The following is an 18,945-nucleotide window of genomic DNA, read 5'->3' on the forward strand; positions in this document are numbered from 1 at the left end:
GGCAGATCCCTTACCTCTGTTGTCACCCACCGCAGTGATCTAACCATCATGTTGCAATTAAGCGTTGTTACTTCGTGCAGTCGATTCTGCCATCGCTCTATCTCTTTGTCTGAATCCGAAGTGCAGGAGCTTTCGCGCTCCCACGAAATCCTACCATCTGCAGTTGGGTTCACCTAGTCCTGTTATCATGTGGTTATTTTGTGGACGCAATCGAGATCATCATTACTATCATCGTCGCGCACCTGTTCAGTGTATCACGCTCCTTCGGCCGGATGTAGCGGTACTACTATGCGTAATGACTTTTTTTTTTAAATCATTTTGCACTTCTTCAACTTTATTACTCCATTCATATCGGTGGCCTAGTCTATTCCTAGTAGCGCGAGATAGGTATTGCTGTCGTCGACAATCTCTATTACTTCGAAATCTGCCAACGTGCTCACACCTTCAATATCCACCGTTACCCCTTGCAATCTCCCCATCGGGAGGATCTTCTGTTGGTTTTCCATTTGAAATTGAATAGGAGACCATTGTAGTGTGGGTCTACCCATGCGTTCCCATGTTTGTTTTAGCAGTACATTTGCATCTGATCCGAGATCCAGGATTACTTGATCCATTTCATACTTGCTAATTTGTGCATTCAACCTCATTTCCCTCCCTATGCGCAATGCATGCTTTCCAAGTTTCTATACCACGCGCATTTCTCCTGACCCTGTGCACCTAGTGATAAGTTCCTGTAGTCCTTTTACTGCCTTGCTGTCACACAGCAGTTTCATGCATGTCTCTAGAAAGGTAGTGAGCATTGAAGGATCCATCCATGGTTCTACTTGATCCTTACTACCTGAATTAGAGGCTTCTGTGAAGCTCTTCTTAGCTTCCATGAATGTCTCCTTCGCATGTTCTAAATCAAATTCAGGTTCCTTTGTAGGAGCCTTGTGAACCCACACACTTTATTCTAGCTGCTTCCCTCTGTCATCTCCAGTGGTGATACTGCTTCTGAGCACCATGTTTACATTCGGGTCTTCTTCGCGTGGCTCAGACCTCATCATTTGCAAATTCTAAGTCGGAGGAGGCTGGAGTACCCCTTTTTCACACAGCCTCGCTATCAATGTTGGGCAGTCTTCTACCTCATGATCAAACTAAGTATAGTACAAACATGATGTTCTCGTCAGATTTGTACAATCACGGGCATAGTGTCCTGGCCCTTCGCAATTGTAACAAATTAGTTTTCCACGACCCCTTCCTGGTCCCATTCCTCCTCGACCTCATCTGTGCCCCTAAAATCCAGCACGTGCCATTCCTGCATTTGGGTCGAGGGCTCATGTTTCAGTTTGTACCCTGTAGGCAGGAGTCTGATCCATCATTAGTTCGTAGCTTCTACAGGCACGTTCATCATGGCCTAATGACCTGCAGAAATTACAAAACAATTGTCGGGACATCTACGTATACTTCTGCAATAGATGGCAATTATCCGTAGTGTGTTTTCCTCCTATATGATAGATCGTGCACCATAGTGCAGGCGCCACACTTGGTCCTGCTTGTGCCTCAGGTCTTAACAGCATCGGCCCTCCTCCTGCCAAGTAATTCACGAATACTGGACAGTGGTCCTTATCATTCCCTCGGCCTTTGCATTTTATGCAACATAACTCCTTGCTCGCCTCTGGCCAAGGTGTCCTGTCGTGTTTCAAACTCTGCATTTCCAGACACAAATTTTGCAGTTGCGCGTGGATTTGTTGGACTCCTAGACCAGGATCTTGTATAGGGGTCTCATGCAATCTCATCACCATATCCAAGGCTTCGGCTTGGGTGGAAAGCTTTTGTTGTGACAACGCCGTCCTTAAATGCGGTGTTAATGACACTACAAACCAGGCGCGGTGTTGTCCATCCGTCAAATTCATGTTGGCTTTGCGAATCATACTCTTCAACCTCTGGTCTAGATCCTAGGGGGTCTCGCCCGAGAGCATCGCGATCTCCTTAAACCTGATAATTGATTGTGTCTCTGACTTTGGCTTGCTAAATTCCTTGTTCAGCACGGCCTGGATTTTTGTAATTCCTACGTTGGGATGGTCATTAGAATGCTTAATGTACCATGTTAATGTGTGATCCTGCAACGTGCTTACCAGTGTAGCCTTTTTTATATTGTCATCCACGACTCCTTATTCTTCCCATACCGCCCTTACCACGAACCAGAATTGGTCCGGATCTTCATTCCCTACTCCTCTGAATATTGACAGTTTGATTGCACTCGCCATACTGAACTGTGGTGGTGGGGGAGGTGGGGTGGGTGGAGATGAAGGTGAAGAGGGTGAGATGAGTGGTAGTGTAGGTGGAGGTGGTAAGCGCGGAATTCGCTGCCTTATCAGGCTAACCACGCTTCTCAGAGAAACTTTTGGGAGCTCTTCCTCGCTTTCCCGCGAGGGTGAAATTAAGGGATTAGTTTCTAACTCTTCACTACTTCCGCTTCTGTAGATATTCCCACTTTGCGTAGTCCCAAACATTAATTTATTCACATAACCCGCTTTTCACACAATAACATCTTAATCCAGGTATTCAAAGATTTAATATGCTTACCTCGCGGACCTTTGGGGAAGTGTCGTTCCGCCTCGTTGTAGCTGATGGTTGTATCTACCGCGAACTCAGTGATAAATCCTCCTATAATCTGATTGAGCCAATGGTCCACAGCTCACGCGATCTTATCTCCTCACACTTCTGGTCTGCGCACTAATTCCGGAGTCCACACGATTGGTTTGTCGAGCCTACACCTTCCCTGATTGTCTGCTAGCTTCGCGATCCACTCATACAGCTCAAAAGGAAAGGACACAAAGAAATTTTTTTGGATTTCCATATATAAGTAGCGCTCCAATCACTGTTCCTTAGATACTCGCGGATTCCTGTTTTCCTGCGCTGCGAACTCATGAATCTTCTTGTCCAACCACCCTTCAATTTCTTTCTTAGTTGGATTCCAGTGACACGACATTAGGCATCCCTTATGCAGATCCCGGTCTCGGCAATGGAACATTTTGTTGGCTTGTTGGGGCCTGATTTAGGTTCAGAGGTGATTTAGCCAAACAAATCCCTATACTACTAGCCCTTTCGGCAACAGTCCGCGGAGCGTGGACTGAGGTCTCACCCGAGGTAGTGTGGGAGGGTGCTAGAACCAGGTTTCCGCACCTTAGAGATGTTTGATGATTTTCGGTTGTCTACAGTTTGACCTTGTGCACATGTCGCTACGCACACCTCTCAGTACTGCGTAGCTGGTGATGCTGTCTTCGAGCAGCCCTTCTCGCGGCTCTATCCACGTTAGTACCCAATCCGTTATTATTAACCCAATATTAGTTGATTACTTAGCAAATCTGCATGTGTTTAGTTATACTTAAAAATATTCACCATTCATATCAATGTGCGTGATAAATAAAACAGTATAATTGCAAAAGATATCAACCATATAATAACTCAAAATAGATACACAAGATTTAGAATCAAACTTCTCTTTATTATTCTTCTTCCTTGGTTACAGACTCGACTCTACCCTGCACACTCAGCAGTAGGGGTCCACGCACTCAGCTACGGATTCTACTAGGCCTCTACGCACTCAGCTATAGAGCCTCTTCCTACTACTACGACCCAAAGCACTTAGACCTTTGCTCTATGCTCGCTATCTTCTAGACTCCCTTAGTTCCTCTATCCATCCTTAGTTATCTTTACAACTTAGAGCCTCACTCTATTTATACAATCCCATGGTCTGCGGACCATGGGTAGGCTGACACTACATTCAAAACTTAGGGCAGACAACCATATGACTCTAACATACAATTTGCGCTCGGCGCTCGCAATTCGCGGAGTCTTTACAACAATAATACTCAAAACTTGGGATTTGAGCCCCAAAACATGTTGTGGGGGGATTCCATGCCTAACAAGCATGTACATATACACTAGCATGAATTTTCATTACTTGCACGTTTTATTATATTCAAAATAATCTTATCTTGTGAGAGTTCATAGTCATTCACATGACAAGTCTCACAGGCATAATCCTGAGTCCATTTCCCTCTACCATACGATACTCGATAGTAACAAATGACTATTTCACACTTTCTACTTGGGTATTCCATACAATATGGAATTTCCAAGTAGCCATAGTATTACCCAAAGCGTAGCAAAAATAATTTTCTCCTTTACTTACTATCATTCCTTCACATAATTTCCAAATATCAAACTTTGGCTACCCTTTTAGCATTTGCGCATACCAAAATCATAACTACATAGCTATCATATATTTATTGGATGCTACTTAAATAGTTTGTGCCTTAGGGAGGTTCATGCACTAATTTTAGCAACCTCTTAATTAACCCTTCACTATGCATATCCTTATCATCATCACTAGTGTCTATAACCATGTTGTTAATATTTCCTTTTATATAATCATTATTAATCCACAAGTATCCATTGTAGCCTTTTTATAAAATCAAACTACTTTGAGTCTATATGCATGTTGCAGGGATGCCTAAAGGTCTTCCACCTGCTTGAGATGATGGTCACGCTATTCATTTATAACTGATAGGTGTACCATTTAATATTAAACCTCACAGATATCCATGTAATTGTAACTATCCCTCCCACATTTACCTACTTTTCCAAGCTCTTTAGGGTAAACGTGAGCTGAGTGTCACTATGATATGACCCAACCTCCATGTTCCACTTATGGAAGTGGGGCCTACAAATCAGAAGTAAACTGAAATCCCTTAGAGACTACAGATCACTCAAGAGCCTACCAACCACCTTAGTTGATCAATCCTTGAGCAATAACTCTTTTTTACTAGGTTTACTCCCCAACCACACCCATAATAGTTCATGCATGTGGTTGGGAGGCTATAATCACACCCACAAGCATGTCTCCATGAGGTTATGACCCAAAATCCCATGTTCTGTGCATGTGGTTGTGATATCTATGCCACTTTTTCAGGCTAGCCTTCAGACCACTGCACATAACTATCTTTAACTTTCCAGATTCATGACAATGATGATAACAATGTTAAAAAATCAAATCTTGACCAAGATCTTAATGAATACATGCCTAATGCAGGATAGACATTTCATCAAATAGATAGTAAAGATGGAAGCTATAGTTCATGAATGCATATCTAATCATAAACTTTTGAACTTCATTTGAAAATCACTAAGAAGGCTCAATTCCCTCTCAAGCTAGCAACAAAAATACTTATTAGCACATGCATTCATCAACCATCTAGTAACTTATCAAATCATGAACGAGAGCCATAGTGAGAATACATCATATAATCAACATATAACCAGAATAGAAACCATGACAAATCAACCATGAGATCACCATAATAATAAGTACAAATGCTTATAGATCATAATAGGAAAATAACTCATATTAACATATGAAAATGCCAACCAAGTCAGGGACTTCCATGTACCACCCAACCATAGATTGGGCTGAACCAAACCTTTTTCAACCAATCACCCCCACGCTATATTCTAAGCATGAATGTGGGATCATAAGAGTTAAACCAAAAAAACAATCAACCGAGGATTCTATAGTCCAAACTACCTTAATCCTCAATCATAGTGATCTCACCTATACGGTCCATAAATCACTAACATCAACTAGATGAGTCTCTTCACAAGCTATCCAGGCCTCTAGGGATTCCATGTCAACCCACAACGTCGAAGGACCCAATCTATTACAGGGCTCTAGAGAACTACCATCTAAACCTACAATCTCTAGGGCCCAGGTTGTTCCAGGGCTCTGAAGATCCTATCCCAATCCATAACCATAAGGAACCTAAGAACTAATCAGAAAATCCAAATGGGGAATCCACTACACCATAGCTATCCAAGAAATGGCAAGGAAAGGGTGAAACCACTATCAATCTAGGAAAATATACATGTCAATGACAACACATAACCAAGGAATCACATACATATACCATGAATCCAAAAACCAACAAGGAGATCACACATGCAACTTGTTCCCTGTAAAGTAATCATGTTGTAGCTGCTGATCCAACTGTCTCCTTTCACTCCCTTTCTTTCATTTGCTTGCTTTCTCCAAATCCAAGTGAATACTAGAATGCTCCAAGTGTGCAAGAGTATTAAAGAATGAAAAAGAGCTCAACTCAAAACTATAAAAAAGCTAGCAACTAATTCTATGATTCCTTTTTATCATTGATGTCTCCTTTTTCTTCATTTTCCTCCATTTTCCCTCTTATTTTATTTACATGGAATATCAACTAGGGGATGTTACAAACCCCTCTTCCTTAGGGGAACATCGTCCTTGGTGTTAAATGATGCTTATGACCAACAAAACATGTTTCCCATGGAGATTTATAACATAGATCGATGCAAAATTTACACCATACCAAACTGTTGAAAATTCATGACCATCATACTGCTTATTGGAGCTTTATAACACAACTCGATGCAATATTTAAAACATACTACTTATTGGAGCTTTATAACATAACTCGATGCAATATTTACTCTCCCTTGGGGGAACACTCTCCTTGGTGTTAAATGATTCTTATGACCAGAAAAACATGTCACCCATGGAGCTTTATAACATAGCTCGATGCAACATTTACATCATACCAAGCTGTTGAAAATTCATGACCATCATATTTCTTATTGGAGCTTTATAACACAACTTTTTTAGTATTTACAACATACTACTTATTGGGGCTTTATAACACAACTTGATGCAGTATTTACAATACACACACACACACATTATATATATATATATATATATATATATATATATATATATATATATATATATTTAAACCAAAACACATAAACCAAACACATTTTCTCAACCAACAAATAAGGAAGGATACAAAGCTCACATCTGATCAACCATCTCCCATGTATCTTCATTGGGCCCAAAGTTCTTCCACTACACTTTAACTTGCTCTATTACTCAAATCCGGAGCCTAAGTTGTTTCCACTGCAAAATGCACTAAGGTTCTGGCTGGAACTCTCCCTCTAGTTCCACCTACAATACAGACCAATCAATCACATGATCAACATCCTGGATATATCTCTTAAGTAATGAAATATGGAAAACATCATGGACTTTCACTATTGGTGGTAGTGCAATTTGGTAGGCCATTGGTCTAATCCTCTCAAGGATCTCAAAAGGCCCAAAATACCAAGGTGCCAGCTTGGCACATGACCCAATCCTCAAGGATCTCCTCTTGGGCTTGATGCACAAGTACACATGCTCCCCAACCTGAAACTCCTTGAATGCTCTATGATGATTTGGATAACTCTTCTGCCGATCTCATGCTTCCTTTAAATTCCTTTTAATAACCTACATCTCCTGCTCCATCTCAGCCAACATATCTGGTCCAATCAACACCCAGTTCACTGGATCACTCCAGCTGATAGGAGTATTACAACTCTGCCCATAAAGAGCCTCAAATGGAATCATCCTCAGGGATTCCTGATACCCATTGTTATATGAAAACTCTACCAATGGAAGATAGTCCTCCCACTTCCTCTACTGATGCATAACATACATCCTCAACATGTCCTCAAGAATCCTGTTAAACCTCTGTCTATCCATCTATTTACGGATGATTAGATGTACTGAAAGATAACTCTGTCCTCAAGCCTAAAAACGAATCCTTCCAAAACATTGAAGTGAACTTGGAAGCTTTTTCTGATATGATCTTCTTGGGAACACCACGCAATCTCATTATCTCCCTAATTAAGATTTGAGCTACCTCACTAGCTAAATTTGTAGGGTTCACTGCAATGAAGTGAGCCACCTTTCTCAACCTGTCAACCATAACCATGATGGAATCACGCTACTTTGATGTCCTCAACAAACCTGTAATGAAGTCTATCGAAATGACCTCCCATTTCCATTTTGGAATCAAAATAGGCTGCAACAAATCAACTGGGTGTTTACATTCAACTTTCACCTTCTGAAAGTCCAAATATCTTGCAACAAATTCAACCACTTCTCTCTTCAAGTTTGGGCAGTGATAACACTTCTTAATGACTTTCAAAGTCTTCTGATATCTTGGGTGCTTGAATATGGATTGAAATGAAACTCCCTCAAGATAAACATCTTGATCTCATTGCTAGCTGGTACATAAATCCTGTTCCTGAATCTCACTAGGCCATCTGTCGTGAGGTGATACTCCTCATCCCTATCACCTTCACCCTGCTACTACCATCTCGACTTCATCTACTGATACCTCTCATAATGCTTCCCTACATGTAAGATCTACTCCTGTAAATCTATCCCATAAGAGTTCATAGCTGGAATATGATTCACCTGTACCCTCCTACTGATAGCATCTGTAGCTTTCTGATCCTTGCCTATGATTTACCTGATCTCCAAGGCAAAGTTACTGAGGGTATCCAACCATATAGATTTTCTGGAATTTAGATTGGGTTGGTGAAACAAGTATCTCAATCCACTATGATCACTCATCAAAACAAACCTCCTTCCAAGAAGATAATGTCTCCACATCTTCAATGCATGAATGATAGTTGCCAACTCAAGATCATGAGTCACATAGTTCTGTGTGTGCTCATTCAGCTTCCTTGACTCATATCATATGAGTCTGCCCTTCCTGCATGAGGCCGCCACCAAGTCCTTCCTTTAAAGCATGTGTACATACCACAAAATCCTTATCATGATATGCAATCTTCAAGACTGGATCACTTGTAAGAAAATGCTTCAACTGCTTAGAACTAGTGGCATACTCCTCAAACCAATGAAACTTCTTCCCTTCCTCTACAAGGATGTAATAGGATACCCAGTGCTTGAGAATTTCATGATGAAATTATTGTAATAACATGATACTCCCATGAATGATTTGACCTCATAGACATTCCTAGGAGTTGGCCACTCCATGATAGCTTTGATCTTTTCCAAGTCTACTACAACCCCTTCCTTGGAAACAACATCTCACAAGTAGTGAATCTGAGACTGAAAGAAACTGCACTTGATGAGCTTGGCATATGACTGATGCTCTCTCAACAATATCAACATTTTTTCCAGGTGCTCTGCATGCCCTTCCTCATTCTTGGAGTACATTAATATACCATCAATAAACACTATCACAAACTTATTCAGGTAAGGACACAACACACTGTTCATCAAACACATGAAGTTGGATGGAACATTGGTAAGACCAAAAGGAACCACCACAAACTGATAATGTCCATATCTTTTACGGAATGCAGTCTTGTAGATATCTTCTTCTTTGATGCACATCTAATGATATCCTGGTCTCAAATCAATCTATGAAAACACTGTAGCTCCCTTCAACTGATCAAACAAATCATCAATCTATGGTAATGGATACCTGTTCTTGATATTCACCTTATTCAACTACCAGTAATCTATGCACAATCTGAGAGTACCATCCTTCTTCTTTACAAATTATGCACGTGCACCCTAAGGCCACACACTTGGCCTTATGTATCCTTTATCAAGCATCTCCTTAAGCTGCAACTTCAATTCCACCAACTCTAGAGTACTCATCCTGTATGGTGCCCTAGATGCTAGTGATGCTCCCATCATCAACTCAGTAGAAAAGTACACCTCTCTATGAGGAGGCAACTCTAGAATCTTTGCAGGAAACACATCCTGGAACTGCTGCAAGACAAGATACTTCCTCACGACTTCATCATCCTCATCTTCCTTCCCTTTTTCGCTAGAAAAATGAACTGCAAACAATACACATCCCTTCCTTCAATTGCACTTTTCCTTCATAGCGAGAACTGTTCTCACTGATATAGGTTTCTTATTTCTCTGCGAAACTCTTCTTTCCCAATCATCATCCAAGCATTCCATGGCCTTGTTGTAGAAGTCTACCTTGGTCCTGTGAATGAAAAACCAATTCATGCCCAAAAGCATACTATATGAACCCAAAGGAAGCACATTTATATATCCCGATGTAGGCATACCATTTAATTCAAATGCACAATATCTCACCCAATGAAGAACTGTTCTCTTGGTCCCTGTAGCCAACTGCACCAACCAAGATTTTTCTTGCACTTCTTTATTCAAGCAACACTTATCCACCAGGTCAGGACTTATATAACTATAATTAGACCTAGGGTAAATAAAAATGGAAACAACTTGATCATGAAGCTTACCTTCCATCTCAATAATGGATGCATGATGATCTGTCTCCCCGTTATCCACTATTTCATAAATTTGAGGAACACTCTAACCAACATATCCAATTGTTTGTGCCTCCTGAGCACTGTAAATCTAAGGCCTACCACCTTGGTGCAATGTGGACTCACTCCTATGATTCTCTCCACCACAAGTCCAACACCTCAATTCCTTTCTGCCACCACCCTTATTCTACGGATCAGGCTAAGGTCCATGTCCTCTCTCAATTACATTGAACTTCTTATGAGCTCCAACATTGTCCTTATTACCTGCATCCTGAGGTCTTTTCCACTTCTGAGGTCACTTCCATTTAGTCTTCTCATTACCTTTGCAATCCCACTTAGGCTCAGACTTGTGCTTAGACTGCTCATTATAATGCTTCATCTTGACTTCCTTCAATGACCAAAGCTCATCATACTCAATCTTATCCTTAAATTCTTAAGGCAATCCACTGATGAACCTTTGGTCCTTTATCTTGTCATCCTTGAGGTAGGGAACATACCTCAACAAATCTAGATATTTATTTGTGTACTCTTCATCTATCATGGAACCCATATTGAGCTCATAGAATTCCTTTCCCTTTCCATCATAATATCTCTCAAACAAGTACTTCTTCCTGAAGAGTCTTTTAAACTCATGCCAATTCAACTCCTCTACCTTGATGCCTCTGACATGCTTCATATATTCCCACCAGATATCTGCTTTTCCCTTGAGACTTAAGATCACTATCTTGGCTTTCATATTCTCGGAATAATCATGCATCTGAAGAACTGCTTCATCCCAAGCATCCATGCTTCTCCATCTTCTAACTTCTTCACTTCCCCATTAAAAGTAGGAGGCTTGGATTTCTTGAACTCTTCTAGCAAGTACCCCCCCTCACTACTCCTATAAGGATGTTGGTGGTAATGACGATGATATCTCTTAGAACCGAATCTGGAATAAAATCCATGAGTGCTAGCCTTCCTGTTAGATGCATCCAAATATCTGCCACCTTTGACAGGGTCATCCTTGTCCAACCTATGTCCTTTATGTGACCTACTTCCATATGCCCCATTTGTATTTTCTTCCCCTCCCTAACTGATCCCTAGTTGTCCCTGCTTCTGCAAATCTGAAAGGCTCTGAAGGATGATTGCATTAACTTATGCTTTTTTTTCCTAAGCTCAGACAAGCCTTTCCTATGCCTCAATCAACCTATTTTTACCAACCTTGCAACTTCTGATTTTTTCCCTAAGACTCCTCAACATATCTGTTAATTCAGGAGAGTACTCTTCTCCTTGCTACCCAACTAACCTTTCCCATTCCATAGAATTCACATCATGTCTGTAAGGAGAGTCATGTGAATTGTATTCCACCATTCTATGCTTCATATATGATCTTATATCTCTTGCAAACATGTCATGTTAGATAACCAGATAGAGACATAATCAAAATTATACCTCAGTGTATTTTAGGGAAGGCTATCTCACCTACACAAATAATCCACATTAGCACATTATAGATACATAATGACATCAACATATAAATCATCATCCATGATAACATAAAACTGCATAATATTCATAACCATCACAATGCATTCATAGTAGACACATATACAATTAACATGCATGCATAAAAATCACATTTTCCTCAAGGCCCAGTGTTGCAACCTTTCTCTGATACCAATTTGTAATCAAGTATCAAATGAAATGTTGCAGGGAACAAAACTTCTCTGATACTACTCTGTAACTACCCCTTCCACATTTACCCACTTTGACAAGTTGTTTAGGGTAAACATGAGTTAAGTGCCACCATGATATGACTTGACCTCCAAGTTCCTGTTATGGAAGTGGGGCCTACAAACTAGAAGTAAACTAACATCCCTTACAGACTATATATCACTAAGGAGCCTACCAACCACCCTAGGTGATCAATTTTTAAGCTAGAACTCTTTTTCACTAGGTTTACTTCCCAACCTCATCCATAACACTTCATGCATGTGGTTGGGAGGCTATAACTACACCCACAAGTGTATCTCCATGCAGTTATGAATGATGACCCAAAGTCCCCTGTTCTCTGCATGTGGTCACAAGATCTATGCCACTTTTTCAGGCTAGCCTTTAGACCACTGCCCAGAACTACCTGTAAGTTTCCAGAATCATGACAATGATGATAACAATGCTAAACAATAAATGCTTGAGCAATATCTTGACCAATACATGCCTAATGCAATATAAACATTTCTTGGAATAGATAGTAAACATGGAAGCTATAGGTCATGAATGCATATATGATCATAAACTTCTAAACTTCATCTGAAAATCACCAAGAAGGCTCAATGTCCTCTTAAGCTAGTTGAAACCACAATTTTCAGCCCATGGATTCATTAACCATCCAATAACATATCAAATAATGAACAAGAGGCATAGTGAGAATACATCATATAACCATCATATAACCAACGTATAACCATGAAAGTAACCATAACAAATCAACCATGAAATCACCATAATAATAAGTACAAATTCTTATAGATCACAATACGAAAATACCTCATATTAACATATGAAAATGCCAACTAGGATAGGGACTTGCACGTACCACTCGAATCGTAGATTGGGTTGAACTAAACCTCTATTTAGGTCAATCATCATTGTGCCATATTTGAAGCATGAATGTGGGACCATAAGGGTTAAACCAAAAAGAGAACCAACTAGGGCTTCTAGAGGCTCAATGGGTTCCATCTCAACCCACAACCTCCAGGGACCCAAGCTGTTAAAGGGCTCCAGAGAAATACCATCTCAACCCACAACCTCTAGGGACCTCAGTTCTAGGGCTCCAGAGATGCTATCCCAACCCACAACCATAAGGAACTTAAGAACCAATTAGAAACTCCAAATGGGGAATTCACTACACCATGGCTATCCAGGTGTTATCACTCTGATATTTCTTTTGAAGTTAATGAAGAAAGAAAAGTTAAAGGTAACCACAAACCACTTTTGGAGATCAAGACCTAGCCTTCCTGATGGTGAGAGAGGTCTCTCTCTTTATAATTTAACTTTGTTTTAGTTATGATGATTTTAGGCTAGTTATTGTTTGCACTTGGTTTTTGGTTTGAAATTGGGTGGTGGGATCACTTTACTTAGATGAAAAGAGGTTTTCTTTTACCATTGGGCTATGTAGTCGAATGTCAGACAAAACAGATTGGATTTAGTTCTAAAAACAATGTCGACAGGGCAAGAAAGATGAGTTACTGCAGATCCCAAAGGCTAAATGGTGGAATTGTTTAAAATCGGATCCAGGGAGAAATTAAGGGCTCCCTAGGCTGGATTCTAGAAGGAATGAAAGAAGTCAACGGGGATGGGAGAGCAATTAAGGGTTCTCAAATCTGGGTATCAGAGGAAAACATGTAAATGACTAACACGCAAAACAGAGTGTACTTAAACAATTTCTAAGTGATATCTCCAGTTAATTCATTCAAATTTAAAACACATTTAAGATTTTGAAACACATAAGAAGGTAAAAATATCAAACAAAGAAGATACTTCACTGCAAATATCTCATCTCATGAATCCTGTAGCGAAATTCTTTTATTACTTGCTCCCATATGTTGACTTGAAAATGGTACAATCACCCTTAGGTTTTTAGATCGAAATAACTCTACAAATGTAAAATAATCCACCCTAATACTTCGAATTATGAAGTATTTATACAAAAGGAATTACAAAATATCTCAAACTGCATTGAAAACTAATCTAGGACAAAGAAATATCTTCAGGCAAGAAGACAGGGATAACTATTGAACTGCTGCTCGCTATCCCTGTTATTTAGGTTCTGCTAGCTTGCTCTTTGATCTTTTGCCCTTTATGCTGCTTGGCTATTTGGTCTTCACGTTGGATGTTATGTTTTACTTTTTACTGTACATTTATAATTTACTGTGTATTTACTACAGTAAATCATTTAGTTTTCCCCATCTTTCCTCATCTGGTAATTGGATATTGAGCATCTTTCCGTATATTTCATCTACCTCTGTATATTTGGAAAAAGTAGGCTTATTAATAAACAAGTGTTTTACCTCATGCTGGAGGTAAAAAAAGTTTTCAAAAGTTTGATACAACACTTTTCCTGTTGGTAAGCCCTTCATGGATGAAGTGAATATTTATTCTCTGGCCACTTCCCTAATTTTCTTATTATAATCCTCATGTGTCGTTAACTTATCATTTATTACTAAGGGATTAGGTAATCCCTTTTCCTTCAAAAGTTAAAACTTAGCCATGAACCTATCAATGGCTAGTTGCATGTTTTGACACTTATCTTCTAAATTCAACATCAAATTCCTCTAAGTGAGGACTTTTCTAACTTCCAAAATTGTACCTATCCTGTCAGGTATCTCCATTTCTTGTAGTTCATACTTATTCTTGGAGTTGAGGAAGTGGATGATTCTTGTTGCTTCCTCTGGCATATCTCCAAGTTCTGTTTTAACCCTTTCAATGGCTTCTTGAGCCTGATTTATTAAATCAATATGTTGAAAATTGACCTGGATGGATGGCCAAATATCATTGACAGAGTCAATTATATTGGCCCATAGTTGTTCTTTAGCTTTACCTATAGGTTCACTCAATGTCAGTTCTTTCTCCAGGCTTTTTATCCTTTCATTCATCCTTGTAGCCTTTTGCTGCTCTTCTTTATGCATGATCTGGGAAAGTCTGTAATCTATCTCCAGGCTGGTGACTTTCTCCTTAAGTTTGTTCATCTCATTGGTCTGAATGGAAATTTCTTCCATTGCTTTGACCAGCCTGTTTGCTTCATCACTTGTGATGTCGGTAGTGCAGTGGCCATTGGAGGAGTGGGAGCTAATGTTGCTGCCTAAGTAGAAGGTACAACTGTGGTCACTGTTGGAATGACAGTTGCAGGGGCATTATCAATACTAGCTTGTTTGAGTTGAATCAAGCTATCCAACTCCTTTTCCATCTCCTTTAACTGGTCATTCAGTTGCAGCACTAAGTCCATCATTTCCTCATGATTGGTCTAGCTTTCCAGGACTTCTTTTGTCTGTGGGTGCTACAAATGAGGTAACTTGAGCCATTTCTTGAGGGCTGCTATGTACTCATTCTTCTTTTTGATTAGATTCTTTGTGGCCTTAACATCACTTGGGTCATGGCCCAGTTCAATATCCAAGTCCTCTAAGGAATTTATCCTGGTGTCTTTAGCCTGTGAAGAGGCCTTCTCCAGCTTGAGTTGAGTTTTTACATTGTCTAATGAATACTGCAGCTTGTAAGAAGCCATGGTCTTTGTTGTGAGGGTGGCGTAGATCATTTCTCCAACCTGCTTGTGAAACTCTATTTGATCAATGGGATGGACATCCCTGGCCAACACCTAAAAATTTGTCTTCTTGTAGTCTGCTGAGGTCTTCGGTTGCTATACAGTGGGCTGCAAAAATGTGACTTGCATTTTTCCTTCTTTGATGTTAAAGGATGACATCAGTCTAGTCTGGTTTGGCAGTGTGAGCTTGAGGTACTGGGCATATGTCTCTGCCTTCAGTTTCTCATTCCTCATCTTTATCTCTTTGAATCTATCTTTGATGTCCTTTTCCTTGTCAGCTGGCTTGACATAGGAAGAAACCTCGATACTCTTTTGTCTCTCTATCATCAGTTTGTTGGAGGTTGATGGCTGTTGTGTTTCCTCTGATGCGGCTACTTCTTTACCTTTCTGTATCATTGCCTCAGTGTCAATTATTTCCTCTGATGCAATGTTCTCCTCCTGTTCAAAGACAGGATTCAGCTTGGGCCTCTTGCTCGGCCCAACCACCTCATCAGTAGTTTCCATGGCAGAGCTAGATGCCTCATCCCTGCTCCTCTTAGGATTCTTCTCCTCATTTAGTGGAGTCTGTATGACAGGAGGAATGTTCATTGGCCCCCCTTGTTCTAGAACCTGCAAGAAAGAGTTGTGATCAAATTGTCTTTCCAAATCAATAAGTGTGTTCTCTACATCCACGACAGTGTTGTCCATGTCAATCAAGGTGTTCTCCACCCACTCATCCTGGTTAGCAAACTGTTTAATGTTAGGTCTTGGGTGGTGGATGTATGCTCCTAGCTTGACCCTAAGTCTGAGCTTGTTTATGACCCCATGAGGGTCATAGTGCCACCTGAAACTATTTCTGAATTTCATTTGTTGAAGTAACTTGTCTGCCTCTGGTCCAGTTTCTCTGTTGTTGTAAATGAATGGGCGCATTTGGTTTTTTACCTTGAACTGGGTTTTCTTCCTATAAACTAGGAAGTGGATCTCATCGGAGCTGATGATTTGTCTGAAGTACTCAAGAGAAAATATCCTCATATGGAGGTATTTGGGCAACTTATAAGGGGCTAGCTCACAGCCATAAATCCTGACATCAGTGTGGTTTTGGTACAAGTACCAATATCCCACCTTGCTGTTCTTGGCCAATTGCAGTACTCTCTTGATCTTTGGGCTGATTCTAGGTTGAGTCTTAGAAGTCAGCATGTTCATTACTGGGTATACAAAAGAGTCTATGAAGTCTTTGTAGGTGAATGCTGTGGAAAACTTGTGGACCAACAATGTCCAGTATATGACTAATCTCTCCTTTCCCTTGGTATCTAGCTTCTAAATTCTCAAAGGGAACTTATCTGTCTGGTAATACAAGAACATATGAAAAAACACTGAAGAGTATTTGCAAACTCTTTCAGTGGGTAGTCTAGTGAATTGTTCATGCATTCTGTCTACAATGAACTGGGCATAATCATACATAATAGCAGGAGGCTTTCCTGGAGTGAAAATGAACAAGAAGGCCATGATGACCTCATCCACATGCTCATCTGATGTGTACCCTAGGATGCATGAGAACATGGTGATTATTCTCCTACTAGTCTCTGTCAGGCCAGGAGTAACTCCGTTTTGGCAGAAAACGGATTCATCTTATTCCATCAGGCATGTTATTGTTATATACAAAAGGATGTGACTATACAGTTCATCTTCTGATGACTGTCCACATTCCTATTTTAATTATTTATATGAATTCACCCAATCGCAGAGGATTAGGTGTCAACATTCCCCCCCTTAATCTGAAGGGATGTTGGTGAGTCCAAGCATCATTCTGAATCTTTCAAGCTTTTCTCTTCCAAGCGCTTCGGTGAAGATGTCTGCAATTCGCTCATTTGTGGAACAATGACGGAGATGGATTGTTTTGGCCTCAACATGATGTCGGATCAGATGATATTTAGTATTGATGTGCTTTGTTCGATCATGGAACTTTGGGTTCTTGGCTAACTTTATTGCAGAGGTGTTGTCAATCATGAGTGGAGTTGATTGTACTTGTTTTACCTGCAAATCTTCAAGAATTTTCCTGAGCCACACAATTTCTTTTTTTGGTTCAGCTGCTGCCACATATTCTGCTTCTGTTGTGGAATCTGCTGGAACTGATTGTTTGCGTGATCTCCAGGAGACAGCTCCTGATCTAAGACTCATAGCATAACCTGAAGTTGATACCCCAGTTTCTTTGTCTCCATCGAAGTCTGAATCAGAGTATCCGATCAAACTGAAGTCATCCACCTGTGTGTACTTGATTCCAAAGTCTTGAGTTCCCTTCAAGTACTTTAGAACTCTTTTTGTAGCAGACCAATGTCCCTCACAAGGCTTTTGCATAAACCTGGAGAGGATTCCAACAGGAAATGAAATATCTGGTCTGGTAGTACTTAGGTAGTTGAGACTTCTTACAAGCTGTCTATACTTTGTTGCATCCTCAAATTCCTTTCCTTCAATAGATGTGAGCTTTAAGTTTTGTTCCATTGGAGTAGTAAGAGGATTGCACTCTGTCATGCCAAATCTGTTTAACAAGTCTCCAATGTATTTCTTTTGAGAAAGAAATATGGATTTTGGATATTGGGTTACTTCAATGCCAAGATAGTAATGAACATAGCCCAAATCAGTCATTTCAAAACTTTTCCCCAATTTCTTCTTTATGGATGCAATGTAGCTTTCATTGTTCCCTGTCATTAAAAGATCATCTACATATACCACAAGATATACAACTATTTTGCCAACTTTCTTAACAAATAAAGTTGCATCATCAAGATCAAAATGATTGAAGTTGAGTTTCAGAAGATGCTCAGTTAGTTTTTCATACCAGGCTCGCGGTGCTTGTTTGAGGCCATACAAGGACTTCACAAGTTTGCATACTTTATGTTCATGTCCTTTCATAGCAAATCCTTCAGGCTGGGACATAAAAACATTCTCTTTTAGATCTCCATTCAATAAAGCAATTTTTACATCCATTTGATGGGCTTTCCAACCGTTCTGGGCTGCTAGTGCAAAGAGTGTCTGGATGGTGGCCCATTTTGCTGTGGGGGCAAAAGTCTCCTCATAATCGACCCCTTCTTTCTGTGCAAAACCTTTTGCCACAAGCCTAGCTTTGTGCTTGTCAAGTGAGCCATCAGCTTTGTACTTGTTCTTGTAGACCCACTTGCAGCCAATTGGTTTGGTTCCAAATGGAGGGTCAACCAGCGTCCAAGTGCCGTTCTTTATGAGAGCATCATACTCCTTTTGCATTGCTTCTTTCCATTCATCATGAGAAGCAGCTTCTTTGAAGGAAGTTGGTTCAAAATCTGTAGACAAGTTCAATTCACAATCATAAGAAACATCCATATCAACAGGTGAATTAGAGTCATCTACATCACCTCCATTTTGTCAGTTTGAATTTCTGGTTCCTGTTTTTCCAATTTCATCAGGATGAACACTTTCAAGTGTGTTCGTCAGCCACTTTGGGGGACCTTTCTGAGATGGTCCAG

Source organism: Pinus tabuliformis, chromosome 3_2 (genome assembly GCF_031772625.1).
Source record: "Pinus tabuliformis cultivar Carrire ecotype Pingquan chromosome 3_2, CPIR1, whole genome shotgun sequence".
NCBI lineage: Eukaryota > Viridiplantae > Streptophyta > Pinopsida > Pinales > Pinaceae > Pinus > Pinus tabuliformis.